The sequence below is a fragment of the Capricornis sumatraensis genome, chromosome 20 (genome assembly GCF_032405125.1).
Source record: "Capricornis sumatraensis isolate serow.1 chromosome 20, serow.2, whole genome shotgun sequence".
NCBI classification, from domain to species: Eukaryota; Metazoa; Chordata; class Mammalia; order Artiodactyla; family Bovidae; genus Capricornis; species Capricornis sumatraensis.
In genome coordinates this window covers 31,933,706-31,956,890 of record NC_091088.1, presented here as the reverse complement: position 1 = coordinate 31,956,890, position 23,185 = coordinate 31,933,706, and the positions used below count along the sequence as shown (strand labels likewise).

The 23,185-nt window shown below is 42.2% G+C and overlaps 1 pseudogene; it reads left to right on the top strand.

Moving 5' to 3' along the window:
* The first annotated feature begins 9,684 nt into the window (after positions 1-9,684).
* Positions 9,685-9,785, top strand: LOC138097290 (U6 spliceosomal RNA; annotated as a pseudogene).
* Positions 9,786-23,185: the final 13,400 nt, after the last annotated feature.

Here is a 23,185-nt window from a genome sequence, read left to right as displayed (position 1 = left end):
ATGGACTATTTGTAGTATTTTGGAGTGGGCATAGATAACAGTGGGAGGGAAGGTCCTGAGGCTGCGTAAGAACCTCCCAGTTCGTCTTATTTGCTATCTCTTTTTATGGCTCTCATTTTAAATCCTTAAAAGAGGAAATCTGATCGGCCCAATTCATCTCTTTCAGGCAGGTCACACTGGTCACAGGTGACCAGCCTCTCTATAGAGTGGTTGCCTGTGACCAGGGCCATTACTGCTCCGGGGGAGAGGGACAGGGAGGGGTCATGTTACATGGTACCAGACTTGGGGGCGTCACTCAGTCAGGGCTCTGGGTGGTGGCAGAGTGTTGAGAGAGGCACTACATAACTTATTCATAAAAGACATTTTCTGGGGCAACTAGAGCTATCAACAGAGGGTTCATGGGAAAGGAATGTGTATTACTCATGTTTTTTATTTTACACTTTACGATGCTTTGACATTTTAGGCCCTTGTAGCCCTGGGAAGAACTGTTCGTTTGAGGATGAGCTAATTCTGGGAGTAATAAACAACTTGCCTTCCATGGACAAAGCAACTGATCCAAAGCCCGTATCCCAACCACTTCCTTTATCTAACTCCCACATACCAAGCCAATATTTCCCCTTCCCTAAATCACCCCAGGGCCAAGTACTGGACAATTAGAGACCAACCTGATTCCAAATACCCAATCCTAAGTTTGCTCAAATTTATCTATTCTACCTCACCTATTTCTTCCCACAGAAACCACCCTAAACTCTGGGCCATCTTCTCCCCTCCCTCCTTCAGCCTCCTGACTGAACCTAGTGCTTCCCCAGGTGGCCCTGCATGGCTTGATGTATGCCCCTTTCTCTTGGGAACTGTGAGTAATAAAACTTCTTTCAGTGGCATTGACCACTCTGTGCAATCATTCAGTGACCAATGGAAGTTAAACCCTGAGCATCACCCAAACAAGAGGCAGTAGGGGAGTGGACTGAATAATGGAAAGCCTTGGGTGCTATTCTAAGAGGTTTAGGCTATTCCATAGGAAACAGGAGAAAAAGTAAGGCTTTTGAGCAAGTAAGGACATATATTTGGGCTTTAAAAAGCATATCCTGGCAGTGAAGAAGGGAGAGGTCAGAGGCAAGGAAGCTGTGTTGGATATCACAGTGGTTAAGAATTCGCCTGCCAACGCAGGAGACGTGGGTTCTATCCCAGGCTGGGCTACAGTCCATGGGGCTGCAAAGAGTCAGACACAACAGAGCATACACACACACAGGGCAGTACCTGGCAAGTAGTTGGACACAGGAATGAAAGGACAGAGATGGTCAGAGATAATCCAGGTTTCTAACTTGGTCAGCTAGGTGGATGGAGGTGACACTGATAGCTGTACAGAGCACAGGCAGTTTGAGGCAAAATATGAGTTCGAGTTTGCACTTATGGAGTCCAGAAGCTGCTGAACAGGCAGGTCCACAGTCCAGTGGAAAAATCCGCCTTGAACTTTTAGTTGTCTGTTCAGTATTTGGTGATAGTTATCTAAGAGCCTTTTTCTTTACTTTTTTCTTTTTTTTTTTTTGGTCCGCACCACACAGCTTGAGGGATCTTAGCTCTCCTACCAAGGACTGAACTCATGCCCTTGGCAGTGGAAGCACAGAGCCCTAACCACTGGACCACCAATGTTATCTATTTTGTGGTAGTTATATGAGAGTCTTTTTTAAAAAATCATATCTTAAATGTTCAGTTTGCTACACTATCAAATACCAAAATAAAGAGTTACTAGCCAAAACTTTTAATTTCTCTGGTGAAATGGTTGTAGGACACTGGATATAGTTTGGGGTAGAAATATAAGTTAATTTGTCTAATTGAAGGCATGGCAGGTTATTTGCTGACAAAGATAGCAAGCTATTTTTCACATTGAAACAGTTGAGATGGATGCTTAATGATCTATCAGTGCCAAAGAAATGATTACTTTTGTGAAGAGACCAGAATATTGGCTCTAAACTCAAATACCACAGTTATTCTGATCCTAAGGTAATAGGCCAGTGTTTAAAATAAAATCAGAATATCTTGTTTTCTTATTTAATGTCACGGCTCATCGGGAAACTGTTATTCATTGTTTGTATGTTTTTTCTCCATTTAGTCTGTTTTCTCCTTGAACTAATAAGTGAATGTCACAAAAAGTGAAATGAGTGCAAGTTTGAACTTATGATGCTAAACAGTTGCATTAATTCTTTGACAAAAGTGGCACCAAGTTTTCTCAAGTATAGATCTGTTTATAGCCTAAATTTTAAGAGCCGGGCTTCCCTTGTGGCTCAGCTGGTAAAGAATCTGCCTGCAATGTGGAAAACCTGGGTTTGATCCCTGGGTTGGAAAGATCCCCTGGAGAAGGGCTAGGCTACCCACTCCAGTATCTGGCCTGGAGAATTCCATGGACTATATAGTCCATGGGGTCGCAAAGAGCTGGACACGACTAAGTGACTTTCACTTTCACTTTTAAGAGCCAGCAATGCTTCTCTTCTCTAAGAAAGCTTCTGTTTCTTAGTACCAGTCTATGTACCAGAATTACATCAAACAGAGTTTCAGTATACCTATAATATTCAAAGTATAATCAGTATATTTACAATATATGGAATTTCAGTCTTCTGAAAAGTATCTGCTGAATCCCTGAAAAGCAGAGTAATTTTTCTACTGTAATCATTTCAAGATTGGAGAATTGTAGAACTGGATTGTAGAACTGTATGACATACACAGACTCTAAAAAAAAATTTTATTTTTGATATGGACCATTTTAAAGTCTTTACTGAATTTGTTACAATATTGCTTCTGGTTTGGTTTTTAGTTTATGATTTTTTTTTTTTTTTGGCTGAGAGTTGTAGGAGATCAGCCCTGGGATTTCTTTGGAAGGAATGACACTAAAGCTGAAACTCCAGTACTTTGGCCACCTCATGCGAAGAGTTGACTCATTGGAAAAGACTCTGATGCCGGGAGGGATTGGGGGCAGGAGGAGAAGGGGATGACAGGATGAGATGGCTGGATGGCATCACTGACTCGATGGACGTGAATCTGAGTGAACTCCGGGAATTGGTGATGGACAGGGAGGCCTGGCATGCTGTGATTCATGGGGTCACAGAGAGTCAGACACGAGTGAGCGACTGAACTGAACTGAACTGAACTGTATGGGATCTTACCTCCCTAACCAGGGATCGAACATGCATGCTCTGCTTTGGAAGTGAAGTCCTAACCACTGGGATGCCAGGGAAATCCCTACACAGATTGTAGATAAAGCAAAACAATGTGCAGCTTTAATTTTTTTTAAATACCAGTACTTTCTTTTTTGTATTTCTTTTTAGACTCTGTGGTGGTTGTTTTTTGTTTTTTTTTTTTTTAATACCAATGCTTTCTAAATTTCTTCCTTTGAGTTGGGGAGGCTGTGGTGCAAGTAATAGAAATCCAAATCCAGGCGGTAGTGGGTTGGAGAGGACCTACAGGGGTGGGTTAAGGAAGCCATCCTTCCAGCTGATTGCTTAGCCAGTACTTACACCCTGTTACTGGTCCATCACTGAATGCTGCCTCTGCCTTCACAATATTTCTAGAATCTGATGACTGCTTATCACTCTGGTCCAGGCCATCATCATCTCTTGCCTAGATTGTTCCATAGCTTCCTATCTAGTCTTGCTTCTGCCAATGGCTTCCTTACTGTTCCTTGAAACCCTAGGCACACTCATTCATTCCTCAGGGCTTTGCCCTGTCTGTTCCTTGTCCCTAGATCGCCTTTCTCTCATATTTCCACGTGGCTGGTCCCATTCAGAGTTTCCTCCAAAGTCACCTTGAATAAATGCAGCTCTAGCCAAGTAACCAAGGCCTTCCCTAGCCAGCCTACCTACAATTTTAAACCTCCTCCACAGACACCCAGTATCCCCTCCCTTTTCCCCCCTAGCACTGACCACTCAATAACATCTTGCAGATTTTACTTATTTACCTTGCTCACTGTCACCCGTACTAGAACCTTAGATCAGTGAGGGCAGGGATTCTTTCTGGTGTATATTTCACTGGTGTATCCCTGCTGCTCAGTGCATGGTGTGCTGTGTGCTGTGCTTAGTCGCTCAGTCGTGTCTGACTCTTTGCGACCCCATGGACTGTAGTGCACCAGGCTCCTCTGTCCATGGGATTCTCCAGGCAAGAATACTGCAGTGGGTTGCCATGCCCTCCTCCAGGGGATCTTCCCGACCCAGGGATTGAACCCAGGTCTCCCGCATTGCAGGCAGATTCTTTACCATCTCAGCCACCAGGGTAGGCACTTCCTAAATATTTATTGCTATATATATATATATATATATATTAAAAAACATATGTATATCAATATATATTATCTATATATAAATAAACTTTATTTATAGTAGTGATATTATTTTCCCCAACCTCTGGGATCTAATGTCTGATGACCTGAGGCAGAGCTGATGTAATAATAATAGAAATAAAGTGCACAATAAATGTAATGCGCTTGAATCATCCCGAAACCATCCCCACTTCCCATCTCCCCGACCCCCCTCCCCCGAGTCCATGGAAAAGTTGTCTTCCACAAAACTGGTCCCTGGCGCCAGAAAGATTGGGGGGCTGCTGCTTTAAAACATGAGATGAAAATAATGAATCAGTTCTAAATAAAAAGTAGTACAAGTGCAGATATCACAACAGTCATAGAGGGTAGCTGTGAAACATTGAAAACACTGGCTTTAAGTGGTTAAATATAGTTTGCCGACGTACTGGTTCAGCCATATCTAACTTTCTACATCCATGAGCTCCAGTCATTCCAGTGCCACAGTGGAAGCTCATTGACAAGGTTTTGCTCACTTATTAATACACTTGTTAAAGTTGGGTGGATGCTTAGGTAGAGAGCAGACAAGATTTAGGGAGCTCCCTGGTGGTCCAGTGGCTAAGATTCAGAGCTCCTGTTGCAGGGGGTGTGGGTTGGATCCCTGGTCAGGGACCTAGATCTCACCTGCTGAAACTAAGACCTGGAGCAGCCAAATACATTAAATAAATGCTATTTTTTTTTAATGTAGAGAAGATTTTAAATGGCTTGGCATAGTTTCCTACCTATGAGACATGCCTAGTAGCCATTAATGCTCAGTTGGTGTATAACTCTGGGATCCAACAGGCCTGAGTAGAGTCCAACTTCCAACACTTTAACTGGCTCTGGACCTTGGGTGTGTTATTTACCAGAAGCTTAGCTCCTGCATCTGTAAAATGGGGATGATATATATGATAGTAACTGGAATGAATGAGCCAGTCTTCAAAGAGCACTTAGTTCAGGAACTGGACTACAGTAAGGGTTCAATAACTATCCTCCTTATCATCATTATTCATACACATTTATTCACTGCTGTAACCTCAGCATCCCAAACGATACTTGGTACATAGCAAGCACTCAATAAAATTTGTTAAGTAACTGTCATCGTTCATGATTGTCATCCTTGATCAAGGCTTGACTACACTTGCTCCCTGGCCTCCGCCCCCAATTCAAGTTTCTAAATGTACTTGAAAATGATAAATGATTATTCTTCAAATTTTCCCTGCAAACATTGCTAGAATTTAGCTCTTGTGAGTTCAAATTCTAAGCTTTTTTAATTTCTAAATTACAGTACTATGTTTGAAACCTTATTATATAAGGTTAATGGATTTAAATCACTGGAGTTCATTTTTATATAATTTAAATGTTCTCTTGGTTGAGCTGTTTCTTGAGCACTGCTTCAAAACGCCTTCAATGAGATCAAAATAAATTGATGGGCATAATGCGACCTTATGTGTGGGTAGCTCTAATTTTAGATTCTTCCCACCATCTTCAGCAGAAATCGTAAATCTATCTTATATATTCAGAGACTTTGTCTCTGTGTATGTCACCCTCTTAACTTGGCAAAGGAGCAGACATCACATCATTCTAACAGAGGTAACTCATTTAGTCCAACTTTTCTTATTCTGTGTTCCGAGCTCCACAAAAATATCCTTTTCTCCCATTCCTTTCTAATTATCTTTTTCTGGTAATTTGTTATGTAATTTAATTCGTGATCTGAGAGCCAAAGTTTTTCTCAGCCCGAAGGTAGTGGACTGGTAAGCAAATCTATTAGTTTGAGGGGAATACAGGAGAAGTACGGCTGTCATTTATTCACTAAGAGGTTCAGATGTTGGGCTTCCCTGTGGTCCAGTAGTTAGGAGTCCACCTGCCAAAGCAGGGCACGCGGGTTCAATCCTTGGTCTGGGGAGATCCCACATACCTCCAGGCAACTAAGGCAGTGTGCTGCAACTACCCAAGTTGGCATGTCCTGGAGCCCGTGCTTCACAACAAGAGAAGCCACCTCAGTGAGAAGCCTGTACACGCAACTAAGAGCAGCCCTGCTCACCACAACTAGAGAAAGCCTGTGCACAGCAACAAAGGCTCAATACAACCCTAAATAAATAAATATTTTTTTAAAAAAGATGTTCAGATGCCTATTAGATGCCCTGGGGCTGCCGACAAGACTGCATAGACTGATATGAAATGTTCTGGGCTGTTAAGGAGGATGGTGCCTAGTGGAGAAAATAGTAACATAGGTGATAACACTGATAGAAAAAGTGAAAAGTGTTAGTCATCCAGCTGTGTCTGACTCTTAGTGACCCTATGGACTGTAGCCCACCAGGTTCCTCTGTTCATAGGATTCTCCAGGCAAGAATACTGGAGTGGGTTGCCATCTCCAGGGGATCTTCCTGACCCAGGGATCAAACCCGGCTCTCCTGCCTTGCAGGGAATTCTTCACTGTCTGAGCTAGCAGGGAAGACCAACAGAGCCCTGTACAAAATGTAGACGTTCAGAAGGACTGTGGGGATTCTGACCTGGGCAGAAGAGGGGTTTACAAAGGTTTACAGAGGAAGGGGTATCAGAAGGGGGCCTTCAAGAGTGAGTAAGACTTTTCCAGCAGGCACACAAGTGCAAGGAGAGGTCAGCCCAGACCCAAGGATCAACTTCTAGTGAAGACGTGGATTAGGAGGGCAGGTATAGAGACACAGATGTAGAGAACGGACTCGTGGGAAGGAGCAGGAAAAGGAGAGGGTGGGACAGATTGTGAGAATAGCATTGACATGTGTATACTACCATGTGTAAAATGGACAGCTAGTGAGAAGCTGCTGTATAATACAGGGAGCTCAGCTCAGTGCTCTGTGATGACCTAGAGGAGAGGGAAGGCTCAAGAGGGAGGGATATGTGTATACGTATGGCTGATTCACACTGTTGAGCAGCAGAAACACAACACTGTAAATCAATTATACTCCAATTTTAAAAAAAAGAAAGAAAAAGATGTGGGATTGTGGAAGTTCAGGACCAAACTTCTCTTCTTCCAAACTTGTCCCTCCTTTTGCCTTGCATATCCTGGTTAATGGCTCTGCCGTCTGCCTGATGACCTGTATCTTCATACGACAAATAACAGGAAAATCCAGTTCAAACTGGCTTAAGTAACAGGGGATTCTAGACTCCAAAACTGGAGTCTAAGAGTTCATGGTTGATTGGTCCAACAGCCCAAGGATGTCACTAAGAATCTAATCGTTGCTTTGCTCTGTACATAGCTACATCCAGTTATGGATCATTCCCCTGGGGTCACAAAATGTTTGCAATTAAGTCTGGTCTGCAGGGTCTTTATTTTTGTCCAAAACAAGGAGATCAATGGGTCTCAATAGAGAATTCTGACATTCATCCTCACTGGCAGGTTTAGATCACATACCCCTGAACCCCAAAATACTGTGAGAGCAATGGAGTAAGCTAATTAGTGTAAGTCATTCGAGGTCCTGGGGAAGGAAATGGCAGTATTCTTGCCTAGGAAATGCCATGGACAGAGGAGACTGGTGGGCTACAGTCCACGGGGTCACAAAGAGTCAGACACAGCTGAGCATTCATGCAGGCACTCATGGCCCACCTTTAAAGCTGGAAGGGGGTCAGTCTCCTTAAAGCACATGGGCTGCACAACAGGGGAGACTGAAGGCCAACTTCTCCATGATAACCTAGACAGTTTTAGGGAAGGGGGAGCTGAGGAGTAGAACAAATACCTACCGCAGTCACTGCCCAATCCAGGACGCTGGGAAGAATTCAGTATTACTTCTCCTCTCACATCCCTATATCCAACCTTTCAGTAGATTCTGCTGAGTCTACCTTTTTTCATTCTTTTGCCTATAAAGTTGCTTTTATTCAATCCCTCATCACTTCTCACCTGTGCTCTCAAAATGCTTCCTGACCAGGTTTCCTCCGCCTCTTCTCTCTCCTTCTTTCAAAGTTCCTTTGCACTACTGTCACAGTGATCTTTCTAACCCAGAGATCTGATCCTGTTGATCCTGTTACTCCCCTGATCACAATCCAAACAGCTTCCCATTGGTTATGGAATAAATTCTTAAAAAAAAAAATTATTTGGCTATGCCAGGTCTTAGTTGCGGCACACAGGATCTTTCGTTTCTTCAGCCTCGGCTTGCAGTTGTGGCGTGTGAGATCTAGTTCCCTGACCAGGGATTGAACCTGGCTCCCTGCATGGGGATCGAGGAGTGTTAGCCACTGGACTACCAGATAAGTCCTTCAGTTATAGAATAAATTCTAAACTCCTTGCTCCGTCATACATGTCTTCCATGATCTGCGTATTAGCTTGCTAAGACAACCACAACAAAATTCCACAGACTGAGTGGCTTAAACAACAGAAAAGTTCTCACTGTACTGGAGGCTGAAAGTCCAAGATCAAGGTGTCAGCGGGGGTGGTTTCTCCTGAGGCCTCTCTCCTTGGTTGCAGATGATGTCATCATATGGCCTTTCCTCTATGCATCCCTGGTGTTTCTTTCTTATAAGGACACTGGCCATACTGGATTAGGGTCTCTTCCCCCAGGTGGCACCATTGGTAAAGAACCTGCCTGCCCGTGCAGGAGGCGTAAGAGATGTGGGTTTGATCCCCAGGTCGAGAAGATCCTCTGGAAAAGGAAATGGCAACCCACTCCAGTATTCTTGCCTGGAAAATCCCACGGGCAGAGGAGCCTGGTGGGTTCCTCCTGTCCAACTCTTCTCGACCCCATGGACTGTAGCCCACCAGGCTCCTCTGTCCATAGGGTTTTCCAGGCAAGAATACTGGAGTGGGTTGCATTTCTTTTTCCATGGGATCTTCCTGACCTGGGGATCGAACCCACATCTCATGTCTCCAGCATTGCAGGTAGATTCTTTACCTCTGAGCCACCTGAAAAGCCTAATTTGATTAATACCAGGCAGTAATAAGCTGGTTTCCATTTCCATCTGCAGCTAATTTCTCATTGTTACCCAATGATACAGTTTCCAAGACTGAAGATTAGCTGGAGATGGCTGATTGAACACAGCCATACATACCACCCTTCCTATTTCCTGCCTCACATGTTCTTAAGGATCCCTGCTGTATTTCATGTCTCTACATGAAACCCATAAAAACATAGGAAAGCAATAAAGAGTGCCACCAGAAGAGCAGATTATACATGAATTCCTATGAGATAGAAAGCAGATGGGATCAGATTGATAGAAAAACTGGAGCAAAGAAAAACACAGCTTAAACATGGATAGGGAAAAAAAAAAACTACTACCAAAGAAACTAGAACATTTGGGGGATATTCTAAGCTCAGTCAACAGACACCTGGAACCGGAGGAGGTGCTGGGGTAAGAGATGGGATATCTGTATGCATGAAACCCAGATCAGCGCTTGCTTCCATAGCACAGAGTAGAACTGGAAGAATATCAGAAAGATTAGCATGGCCCCTGCACAAGGATAAAGTGAACCTGTGAAGCATTACATATTTTTTTATAGTATCACCCCACAGATTACAGGCTAATCACAAAGACAATGTATTTTTACAAAGGAAAGAGCTGATGGTCACCACCCTACGCAAGTGATCAAACCTAACGCACTATTGATGGGGTAATCTGATAGCATGTGTCAACAGATGTCGTGCAGCATAGTGTATGCTGAATCCCCTGTGAAGTGTTCTGCCAAAACAGTTAACCTGAATCCAATCAAGCCTCTAGATTCAACCTTACAAGAAATATGGAAGTGAGTGAGGTGGGTTTGAGAAAAAGCAAAACGACATTAAGAGGAAACAAGTAGACAGAATCAGAACGTGGAGCCTCCTAAGAGTAAAATAGGGAATCAGGTGCATGGACTGTAAGACAGAAGCTTCTGACCTCAGAAAGAATTAAGAGGATGCTTCGAAACCTTTTCAAACATACAAAAATCTCCCTAGGAATCTTAAGGGCCTACCTCATCACTCCTCTCAGCTAGACAGTAGTGCTTCTAAAACTTCTAAGGGGATGGTCCAATAGCAGCTGCAACAGGGAACTCAGAAAAAAAAAAGAGGCATCCCTTGGTATTCCCTGATAGTGCAGTAGATAAGAACCCACCTGCCAATGCAGGGGACATGGGTTTGATCCCTGGTCAGAGAAGATTCCACATGCCATGGGTCAATTAAGCACATGTGCTACAACGGCTGAGCCCATGCTCTCGAGCGGTGGAGCTGCAGCTACTAAGCCTGCATGCCTAGAGCCTGTGTCCCGGAACAAGAGAAGCCATGCACTGCAACAAAGGGTAGTCCCTGACCCCCGCAGCTGGAGAAAAGTCCATGCCCAGCAGTGAAGACCCAGTGCAACCAAAAAGAAATAAATAGATGCAATAACATGTTTAAAAAGGCATCTCTCAAAGAGCCTGAACCTGATATCATAACGGAACAAGACTTTGGAGAATGCTTGAAAAGGGTGTGTGTATCCTACATGCGAGAGAAAGCCAGATAGAGACAGTCTTTAAATTACGACGGTTCTACTTACATTTTTTCATTTTTTTACAGTGGTGCAATATGCATTCATCAGGAACTGTTCTTCAAATTTTGAACTTTGATCTCTTCCCAGCCTTGGTGGTGTGTGGTACGATCCTTTCATTTGATGCTGAGCAATGGCAGCAAGCCCAAAGCTCCCGGACAGCTGAGCGATCATTGGCGGTGAACAATAAATACACCTATAGTCTGTACTCAGACACCCACTCTGTTTTCACTTTCAGTGTTCAATAAATTACACAAGACATTCAACGCTTTATTATAAAATAGGTTTTGTGTTAGATGAGTTTGCCCAACCATAGAATAATGGAAGTGTTCTGAGCACTTAGGGTTTCCCTTGTGGCTCCCCTGGTAAAGAATCCGCCTGCAATGCGGGAGACGTGGGTTCAATCCCTGGGTTGGGAAGATCCCCTGGAGAAAGAAAAAGCTACCCACTCCAGTATTCTGGCCTGGAGAATTCCATGGACTGTATAGAACATGCGGTCTCCAAGGGACGGACATAACTGAACAACTTTCACTTTCCGAGCACTTGTAAGGCAGGCAAGGCTAAGCTATGATGTTGGGTAAGTGGTGTATTCAAAGCATTTTCAACTTGTGATATTTTCACTTTATAATGGGTTTATCAGGATGCCACATCATCAATTGAGGAAGATCTGTCATTTGTGGCCAGAAGGCAGACCTGGGTGGTTTTTAAAACATAGCTTCAAATTCTTTGAAACTGGGTGGACTTTGTGACTACTTCAAACAACAGGGTCTGATAAAAGTGATGCTTATGTGACTTCTGAGGCTAGGTCATAAAAGGAACAAAGTCCTGTTCACCAAAACACTCATTCTTGGAGTCATGAGCCATTATATAAGAAAACTACTCTGAGGCTACCATGTTAGAGAGGCTACGTGGACATGCTCTGGTGGGCATTCCTAGCTGGGAGGCAGCATTCCAGCCATCGCAACCACGGTGTCAGGTACGAGAGCAAAGCCATCTTTCGATCCTCCAGCCTGTCCATCTGCCAAGTGAATTCCACCACTGACTATTGTCAATGTCATGAAAAACAAAGAATCACTTGATTGAGCCCTGCCTAAATTTGTGAGATATAAAATAGCTGGTTTAAGCCACTGAAGTTAAAAATTTCTTTATATAGACAGGCGGAACATGACATTCTCCAAAATGTCAGTGTGGTGGCGCAGTAGATAAGCATCTGTCTGCCGACACAGGGGACCTGAGTTTGATTCCTGGTCTGGGAAGATTCCACATGCCACAGAGTAGCTAAGTCCGCACACCAGAACTACCGAAGCCTGCACTGCTCTAGGGCCTGCGAGCCACAACTAATGAGCCCCTGCGATTTCAGCACTGAAACCGCATGCGCCAAGAGCCTGTGCTCTGCAAGAGAAACCACCACAATGAGAAGCCCAAGCGCCACACTAGAGAGAAGGCCCCACTCTCTGCAACTAGAGAAAGCCCAGGTGCAGCAACGAAGACCTGGCACAGCCAAAAAAAAGTCAATGAAATGGGTGCAGGAGAAGATGGTGGGTCTGTTTAGAGGGTTACAGCAACCAAATACAATGTCAGCCTTGATTGGCTCCTGGTTCAAAAAACTCAATGGCAAATACTTTGGGGGAAAGTAGATAATATTTTTAGGAAATTATTGTAAATTTTGTTAGATATGATCAAGGTATTGTGGTCATATAGAAAAGTGTCTTTATTTCTAGGAGATACTTTCTGAAGTAATTATAGATCAATTGTCATTTTGATCACAACTCACTCTCCAACGGATCAGCAAAACAATCTTAAACACACATGCGCACACACACAAAGTAAAGATAGCAAAAGGTTAACAATTGTTTGAATCTAGGAACTAAATATATGAGTGTCTGTTATACAATTCTTTTAACTTTTCTGAATGTGAACATTTTTGTAATAAAAAGCTGAGAAAAAAAAATCAAGGGAAATTATGAAAATGTTCCCAACTTCGTTAGTCATCAAGGAAATGCAAATTAAACCCAAAATGCAATACCACCCACCAGAATGGCTAAAATGAAAAGGACAGAAAGTGTTGGCAAGACTGTGAAGCAAGTGGAATTCCTTCATAGACCACTGGTGGAAGCATAAATGGTACAACCATTTTGGAAAACTCTTGGCAGTGTCTACTAAAGCCCACGGATATCTACCCTATGATTCAATTACGCCTCTCCCAATAGAAATCCATATTCATGTTCATCCAAAGATATATGCAAGCACTATTTATAGAGGTCTCCAACTGAAAACTACCCAAATATACATCCACAGGAGAATGAATAGATAAATATATACACATAAGATAGGATGCTATACACCCTCAAGAAGAACAAACCACAGTCACACAGGACAATGTGGATGAATCTCAGAAACATGCTAAGTGAAAGAAGAAATAAATAAAACCAAAGAGTACATGCTGTATGATTCTGTTTGAATAAGATGTATTCTAACAGCTTAATAAAGACAACACAAGTCTATAGCAATAGAAGTCAGGAGAGCTACCTTTGAAGGTGTAGTGACCGAAAGAGAACTTAAGGGCCCAGGATGTTGGTAATGTTCTCTTTCTCAATCTGGGTGCTGATCACAAGGGTGTGTAAAATTTGAGCAGTTTTCTGTATCCTCAGCCTGTCCCTCTAGAAATGCTGGGTTTCTGGTATTCTCCTCGCTTTTCAAGTCCATTCATGCCTCAGTGTCTTTGCCATGCCAGTCCCTCTGCTGAGATGCCAGTCTACCTGTCTCCACCTGGCTAGTCCCTATTCTCCTTTCATCTCAGCTCAGAGCTTCTCTCCTGCACAAAGCCCTCTCTAACCTCCAGATTCAGCTCAGTGCCTTTTCCCGTCTGTCCTGTAAAGTAGCTTCCATTGTAGACAGTTATGCTAATACTTCCTGGATTGCAGTGAAATTCTTTGGCCTCATCTGCTAGACCACAAGCTCCTTGAAAGCCGAGGTTTTATTTATTGACATGACTGATATTTGGTGACTGTTTTCTAAAGTGCCTCAACTAAAGCTCCCTAAATATACATGAATGAAATGTGTCATGACTTCTACATTGCTTTAAAAAAATTTTAATTATTTATTTGGCTGCCTTGGGTCTTGGTTGCGGCATGCATGATCTTTTCTTTGCGGTGCATATCTTAGTTGCTCCAAGGCACATGGGATCTTAGTTCGTGACCAGGGATCAAACCAGCATTCCCTGTATTGCAAGGTGAATTCTTGACCACCTGATCATCAGGGAAGTCCCTCTATATTGTTTTTAAAATACATCCTGGAGACTGGATTGAATTTTTTTTAAGTGATATTATCTAACTGACATATGAAAACAAAATACTCTTCTAATTTTTAGGGAATCACTTTCAGTTTTATAAATTTGACTTTATTTTAAGCAAAGTTTCAATTCCTCATCTTAAAATTCAACTATAACAAAAAGATATCCTTTTTTTAACCTATCCAATTAACAAAGATTTTAAAAAATTGAGAAGACACTGTGTTAGATAATATCCTCCACTTTGGAGGGCAGTTTCAGTTCAGTTCTGTTCAGTTCAGTCATTCAGTCGTGTCCGACTCTTTGCAACCCCATGAATTGCAGCACGCCAGGCCTCGCTGTACATCACCAACTCCCGGAGTTCACTCAGACTCACGTCCATCGAGTCAGTGATGCCATCCAGCCATCTCATCCTCTGTCGTCCCCTTCTCCTCCTGCCCCCAATCCCTCCCAGCATCAGAGTCTTTTCCAATGAGCCAGCTCTTCGCATGAGGTGTACTGAAACACCAGTACTTTGCCAAAGTACTGGTGTTTCAGCTTTAGCATCATTCGTTCCAAAGAAATCCCGGGGTTGATCTCCTTCAGAACGGACTGGTTGGATCTCCTTGCAGTCCAAGGGACTCTCAAGAGTCTTCTCCAACACCACAGTTCAAAAGCATCAACTCTTTGGCGCTCAGCCTTCTTCACAATCCAACTCTCACATCCCTACATGACCACTGGAAAAACCTTGACTAGACGGACCTTAGTCGGCAAAGTAATGTCTCCGCTTTTGAATATGCTATCTAGGTTGGTCATAACTTTTCTTCCAAGGAGTAAGAGTCTTTTAATTTCATGGCTGCAATCACCATCAGCAGTGATTTTGGAGCCCAAAAAAATAAAGTCTGACAGTTTCCACTGTTTCCCCATCGATTTCCCATGAAGTGATGGGACCAGATGCCATGGTCTTCGTTTTCTGAATGTTGAGCTTTAAGCCAACTTTTTCACTCTCCTCTTTCACTTTCATCAAGAGCTTTTTAGTTCCTCTTCACTTTCTGCCATAAGGGTGGTGTCATCTGCATATCTGAGGTTATTGATATTTCTCCCGGCTATCTTGATTCCAGCTTGTGCTTCTTCCAGCCCAGCGTTTCTCATGATGTGCTCTGCATATAATTTAAATAAGCAAGGTGACAATATACAGCCTTGATGCACTCCTTTTCCTATTTGGAACCAGTCTGTTGTTCCATGTCCAGTTCTAACCGTTGCTTCCTGACCTGCATATAGGTTTCTCAAGAGGCAGGTCAGGTGGTCTGGTATTCCCATCTCTCTCAGAATTTTCCACAGATTATTGTGATCCATACAGTCAAAGGCTTTGGCATAGTCAACAAAGCAGAAATAGATGTTTTTCTGGAATTCTCTTGCTTTTTCGATGATCCAGCGGATGTTGGCAATTTGATCTCTGGTTCCTCTGCCTTTTCTAAAACCAGCTTGAACATCAGGAAGTTCACGGTTCACATATTGTTGAAGCCTGGCTTGGAGAATTTTGAGCATTACTTTACTAGCATGTGAGATGAGTGCAATCATGCAGTAGTTTGAGCATTCTTTGGCATTGCCTTTCTTTGAGATTGGAATGAAAACGGACCTTTTCCAGTCCTGTGGCCACTGCTGAGTTTTCCAAATTTGCTGGCATATTGAGTGCAGCACTTTCACAGCATCATTTTTCAGGATTTGAAATAGCTCAGCTGGAATTCCATCACCTCCACTAGCTTTGTTTGTACTGATGCTTTGTAAGGCCCACTTGACTTCACATTCCAGGATGTCTGGCTCTAGATGAGTGATCACACCATCGTGATTATCTGGGTCGTGAAGATCTTTTTTGTACAGTTTTTCTGTGTATTCTTGCCACCTCTTCTTAATATCGTCTGCTTCTGTTAGGTCCAGACCATTTCTGTCCTTTATCGAGCAGTTTAGCTACTATCAAAATATAAAGTGAACATGTTCTTAATGTAATAACTTTATTTCTTGAATTTTTTCTATAATATCCTACACGTGTATGAAAAGACATGTACAAGGACATTCACTGAAGCCTTGTTCTTCATAGCAAAAGATTAGAATCAACTAAAGGCCAGTGTGAAGAAAGCTGAGTGCCAAAGAATTGATGCTTTTGAACTGTGGTGTTGGAGAAGACTCTTGAGAATCCCTTGGACTGCAAGGAGATCCAACCAGTCCATTCTGAAGGAGATCAGCCATGGGTGTTCTTTGGAAGGAATGATGCTAAAGCTCAAATTCCAGTACTTTGGCCACCTCATGCGAAGAGCTGATTCATTGGAAAAGACCCTGATGCTGGGAGGGATTGGGGGCAGGAGGAGAAGGGGACGACAGAGGATGAGATGGCTTGATGGCGTTACTGACTCAATGGACATGAGTTTGAGTAAACTCCAGGAGTTGGTGATGGACAGGGAGGCCTGGCGTGCTGTGATTCATGGGGTTGCAAAGAGTTGGACACGACTGAGCAACTGAACTGAACTGAACGGAAAGGCCAGTCAATAGGATGCTGGTATAACAAGGTCATTTTACTATGGAACACTACAAAGCCATTAAGAAGAATGAGGCTGAGTCACATGACTCATATGATATCCAAGTCATATTCTTTTTAAAAAACTGTTGATTTTATTGCATAAGTGGAAAAAAATCCCATTGCAATAAGGCAAAAAAAGAAAAAAGGAAATAAAAGACACAACATGGAAAGTAAAAAATAACATTCTACTTTCAGAAAAAATAATGGCAACACCCAATGCTGGTGAAAATACAAAAAAACTGGATTGCTGATAGGAATGTAAAATGGTCATTTTTAAAAAGTTTGTTAATTGCTGACAAAACTAAACATACAATTACCATATGACCCAGAAATTGCAATCTTAGGTATTTACCAAGAAAAATGAAAACTTATGTTGTAAAAAAAGAAACTTGTACATGAATGCTCATAACAGCTTTATTGATTCAACCTGGTGGTCCAGTGGTTAAGAATCTACCTGCCAATAAAGGGGACTTAGTTTTGATCCTGATCTGGGAAGATTCCACATGCCATGGAGACACTAAGCCTGTACCTGGGCCTGCACTCTAGAGCCCCAGAAATGAGAAGCCCGCATACCACAGCTAGAGGGTAGCCCCTGTTCACCGCAACTAGAGAAGGCCAGAGTGCAGCAGTGAAGACCCAGTGCAGCCATAAACAGATAAATCTGAAAAAGGAAAAGAGCAACACGAGGGACTGCCCTGGTGACCCAGTGGCTAAGGCTCTACACTCCCAACACAGGAAGCCTGGGTCCAATCCCTGGTCAGGGAGCTAGATCCCATGTGCTGCAACTGAAGACCCAGCACGGCCAGATTAAACGAAAAAGAAGAGTAACATGAGAGATCCCTGGAGTAATGGAGCTGTTCTGTATCTTGACTGTGGTGTTGGATACACACACCTACATGTGTGATAAAATTGTATGGAGCTAAATACACATAAAGGAGTGAGTATAAGTGAGGAAATCTGAATAAGGTGGATGGAATCTATCAAAGTCAATATCCCGGTTGTGGTTTTATATAACAGTTTTGTAAGATGTTAGCATTCGGGGAAACTGGGTTCGGGGTACACAGATCTCTCTGTATTATTTCTTATCATTGCATATGAACCTACAATTATTTTTAAAAGTTTAATTTAAAAAAGCAAGATGCAGAACATTGTATGTAGCATGATACTATTTTTGTAAATAGGATGGGGATCTATAAATATGCTTGCCTTTGCCTATTCATAAAATATGCATATTAATGAAACTGATAACTGGTTTTCTTAGGAAGGTAAACTAGGAGGCTGAAGGGAGGAGAAGGGAGACTTACTTTCCATCATAAAAACCTTTGCATGGCTTGGTATTTTAAACCTGTGCATGTGTTACTTTTGCATTAAAAACCTCAAGAAATTTAAAAACAGAGCAAATGTGAAATTTGAATAAATATTTTTTATATAATGAAAGCAAAGATGAGCACTTATAAGCCATCACTTTATATTCCATAAGCAAAGATCCTATGCTCCTTTTAGTGGGGAAATAGTGGCTGGGCACATGCCAGCAGCCTGTACCCCTCTCCAGGAGGCCACCTGCACCTCCTAATTTACAAATCCAGGGAGGGTGTGAAGGGGAGGGTGTCACTGCTCCCCACGTCCTGACAGGGCACCATTTTGCAACATTCTGCTGCTGCCTGTATAGACAGCCTGAGACCCGGCTTCAAGCCACAACGGCTCAGCCCCAGGAGAGGCTTTTGTCTTCCGAAATATCATTACACATCATTTAAAATTTTAAATCAACCCTTAGACCCAGCCACGTAGGTGTTCTTATGTATTAACATGTTGAGTTGGAGGGCGTGCTGAAGATAAAGAAGGCCCATGCTTCTGCTGGATGTGAAAATGCCACTCCCGTCCATTTCCGTGAAGCTAATGGGGCTGTTTGACCTTTAAAAATGGAGCCAGTTTATTTAGCTTACCACGATCAATATCATGTCATCGTTACTGAGTTCTTTTAACTCTCTGGCAGTTGATCATATTTGCCTAATATCTGTTGATGAAGCCTCTGCTTAGGAGATGCAGATTTTTATTGAGCAAAACAAAAAAATTTAACTGAACCATCTATAAAAACACACTTTAAAAATCCTGCATCTCACCCTAGCAGTGGACAAAAGACAGTATCACACAGGTAAGACTTAAAATGTGAGATTTAAAGTACAAAAACGTAACTTGTTTCCATGATGAACAGATCAATAACTTTTTTTTTTTAATATCTTTCCCTCCCCCCATCTCCAACCAAAGATCGAAACTATTTCAGACCTGAAAGATGCTCAAATCTGTCAGCGCTTAGCAGCTGGGAAGCCAATGCAAATAGAACATGACACCTCCCCAAAACCTACTGTTCCTGTTCTTACCAAACAACAAGCCACGTTACAGACCGTGAAAAACATAAGCCTTGTTGGTTACACTGACAGTGATCCCCAAAAAACGTGTTTAATGCCAGAAACTGAGCATTCCGTTTTCTTGCAAGCAATGCAGTGTGAAAAGAAATATATAGAAAAGCGATAACTTTGGCAGCTCTCATGTTTAAGAAGTAATGCACAAAAACACAAGGGAAGAAACAGATTTCAGATTTACTGAAAATTCACGATTTTTGTGAAGTTTCTTGTTAATGGAAAACCCTCTCAACTTTGTAGGAGTTAGATCTTTAATGCACTTTGGAATTTATGAAAAGACCAGGCTGAGGCAAAGCCTAAGTGTGGGAGAGTCACCTTCAGGGTCTCCTATGGACATGGATTCTGTCACTGGGACTGGCCACTCCACTGGGGACCTCTGAGAGCCACCTCACTTTAACCTGCTCAGTCCTTGGAGGTTGAGAAGGAAGAGCCACCTTTCCTGGAACACCAAAATCTTGCATCACTGGTGGTAGCGCCCTTGTCTGCTTCGGCTGACGTCTTGGCTTTCAATACACCAGCCTGGTTCATGTCTAGGGTGATCAACTGTCTTGGTTTCTCCAGGGACTGAGGGGTTTTTTGAGACACACGACTTTCAGTGTAAAACTGAGCTAGTCCTGGGACTTCCGTGGTGATCCAGTGGCTAAGACTCTGAGCTTGCAATGAGGGAGGCCCAGGTTCAACCCCTGGTCAGGGAACTAGATCCCACATGCCACAACTAAAGATCCTACGTGCCACAATTAAGACCTGGTGCAGCCAAATAAATAAATAAACTTTTTTTTTTTTTTTTTTTACTGTTTCAGATTCTTTTAATTCTGAAGAACTCTATCAAATTAGTTATAATAGTTTTGATGTGGTAGAGAAAAGCAATTCCAATTACCAATAACAATGCTGAAATTTCTGTTTTAAACAGTATTTAGTAATAGGTAGAGCAGTAATTTTCAAACATCTTAGACCGCAACCTGGAATAAGCAGTATATTTTACGTTGTAATCCAGTTTACAAGAACACATATTAAAAAAAAAAGTTTCCTGAAATAATGCTGTTTCTAGTGGTATGCTCTGATATTTTCTTTTTTTTACTTTTACTTTATTTTATTTTTACTTTATTTTGCTTTACAATACTATATTGGATTTTCCATACATTGACATGAATCAGCCACGGGTATACTTGAGTTCCCAATCCTGAACCCCCCTCCCACCTCCCACCTCCCACCCCATGTCATCTCTCTGGCTCATCCCCGTGCACCAGCTAAATAAACATTTTTAAGAAGAAAACTGAGTTAGTTCCAGATTAAAGACTTAAACGTAAGACCTGAAACTGTAAAACTTCTACAAGAAAACATAAGGGAAAAGCTTCATGACATTGGGTTTGGCAATGACCTCGTGGATGTTGTCCCTGTCCAGTCATGTCCGACTCTTTGTGACCCAGTGGACTGCAGCACGCCAGGTCTCTATGTCCCTCACCATTTCGTGGATATGACACCAAAAATCTGGGCAAAAAAGCCAAACAAAAAAAAAAGAAGAAGAAGAAGCAAAAATGGGACTACACCCAACTAAAGAGCTTCAGGGCAACACAGCAAAGGAAACAATCAACAGAACTAAATGGCAATTTCTGGAATGGGAGGAAATATTTGCAGACCTTATGTCTGATAAAGGGCTAATTTTCAAACTATATAAGAAGTCATTCAACTGAATAGCAACAACAAAAAACTGATTAAAAATGGGCAAATGACTTGAGCAGATATTTCTCTAACTAATGGGTACACACAAAGGCGCTCAACGTCACTAACTATCAGGGAAATGCAAATGAAAATCACAAATGAGCTCTCACCTCACACCTATTATGATGGCTATTATCAGAAAAATAAAAGATAACAAGTGTTGGCAAGGATGTGGAGAAACTGGAAATCCTGGGCACTGCTGGTGGGAATACAAAACGGGGCAGCCACTGTGCAAAACAGTATGTAGGTTCCTCAAAAAATTAAATATAGAACTACCATATGATCTAGAAATCCCACTTCTGGGGACATATCCAAAAGAACTGAAATCAGGATATTGAAGAGATAATCTGCAGACCCACATTCACTGCAGCATTCCTCACTCTGTTCAAGATATGGAGACAACCCAAAGGTCCACCAGCCGATGAACAGACAGAGAAAATGTGGTGTGTACGTACAATGGAATATCATTCAGTGCTAATAAAAGAAGGAAATCCTACCATTTGCAACAACACTATGCCAATGAAATAAGTCAGTCACAGAAGGACAACTACTGCTTCATCCCACTTCCATGAAGTGTCTAAAATAGTCAAACTTACAGAAGCAGAAAATAGAATGGTGGTTGCGAGGGGATGGGGGAGGGGAGCATAGGGACTTGTTCAATGAGTAAAAGTTATAGTTACACAAGATGAATAAGTTCTAGAGATCTACAGAATGACAGAGTGCCTATAATTAACAATTATGGTGTTTTGCACTTCAAACTTTGAGTGCAAATATGATGGGATGTGTTCTCAACACACACACAAAGAAAAGGGATACAGTGAACTTTGGAGGTGGTAAGTTTATTTCTTTAATTGCAGTGATGATAAATCATGGATGTTTGCATATATACACACTCTTCACAATATTTACATCAAATATGTACATTTTGTCCATGCTTATACTCAACAAAGCTGTAAACATTTTATGAGTGTTCTTTAGTCAGTGTCCTGCCATAGATCTGAATAATCTCGATGATTTTGACATGGCGATCACAATTTGATGCTAAAATATAAGATCAAATTGGAAATGTTCAGCCCCCGCCCCCCCCCATTTTAAGACTAGAATATCAGACTTCCTTAAAAATAAAAGCAACCCAACTGAGCCAGTCCCATCCTCAACAGCTAAAAGGTAGAAGCAATTCAAGTGTTCACTGACAAATAAATGAATAAACAAAATGTGGCCTGTCCATACAATGAAATATTACTCAACCTTCAAAAGTGAGAAATTCTGACATATGCTACAACATGGATGAAACTTAAGGACATTATGGGAAGTGAAATAAGTCAGTTACAAAAGGACAAATACTGTATGATCCACTTATATGCGGTCCCTAGAGCAGTCAGACTTAGAGATAGAAAGGCGACTGGTGATTGCCAGGACCTGGGGGACAGGGGGAGTTGCTTGATGGGTGCAGAGTTTCAGCTGAGGAAGACAAAAACATTCTGGACATGGATGGTGCTGATGGCTGTACAACAGTGTGAAGGTACTTAATGCCGCAGTATATATTAAGGCACACGATGTATACAGAATGCACTTAAAAAAAAAGAAATTTAAAAAATACAAGTAAAAAGTAAAAAGAATATACTTAATGCCACTGTACACCTAAATCTGGTTAAAATGGCAAATTTTGTTATATATATTTTTTTACCATGATGCAATTTTCTTAAAATTAAAAAACAAAACTGAGTCAGTGCTAGGCAAGCCATGTCTTACACCTTGGTGCCTTTTCCCCTCTGCCCTTCCATCATATGGTAGAAGTGTTTTGATTCACCCACTCATTCTAACCGCGGTCCCATAGGTGGAGAATCCCCTGTCACAGCCCCTGCTGTTGGAAAGGCAGGCTCTGAAACATAGGCTGTTACTCTCCCTCCAGCCTGGGATACAGCTGATTGGATGGGCAGACCCCTGATCCAAGCAGAGCATGGGCTGGACCAATCAGGTTCCTTCCTTGACTCTTGCAGTATTTGACACAAAGTGCAGCTGCCGTCAGCACTGGACACCAGCTTGGAGAAACAGAGAAACTGACAAGAGGGAGTGGGATGGAGAGGGGACTCCTTCTTGAAGGCTCGCAGATTCAGCCTTCTTTTACATGACGACTCTGTTCTTATGACACCCTCCTTTCACTCAAGCTGCTTGGACAGGATTTCTTTCCCCAGCTTCCCAAATGCCAGTTGTACTCACTGAGAAACCTTCTGTAGTTAGAACCACTTGATAAAATTGAATTTTATCTGCATAATTATAATAAAAATAAACCCCAGGGAAATCACAGAGCCTATCACTCTCAGCGGTCTTCCATGGTAGCTCAGACGGTTAAGAATCTGCCTGAAACGCAGGAGACCCAGGTTCGATCCCTGGGTCGGGAAAATCCCCTG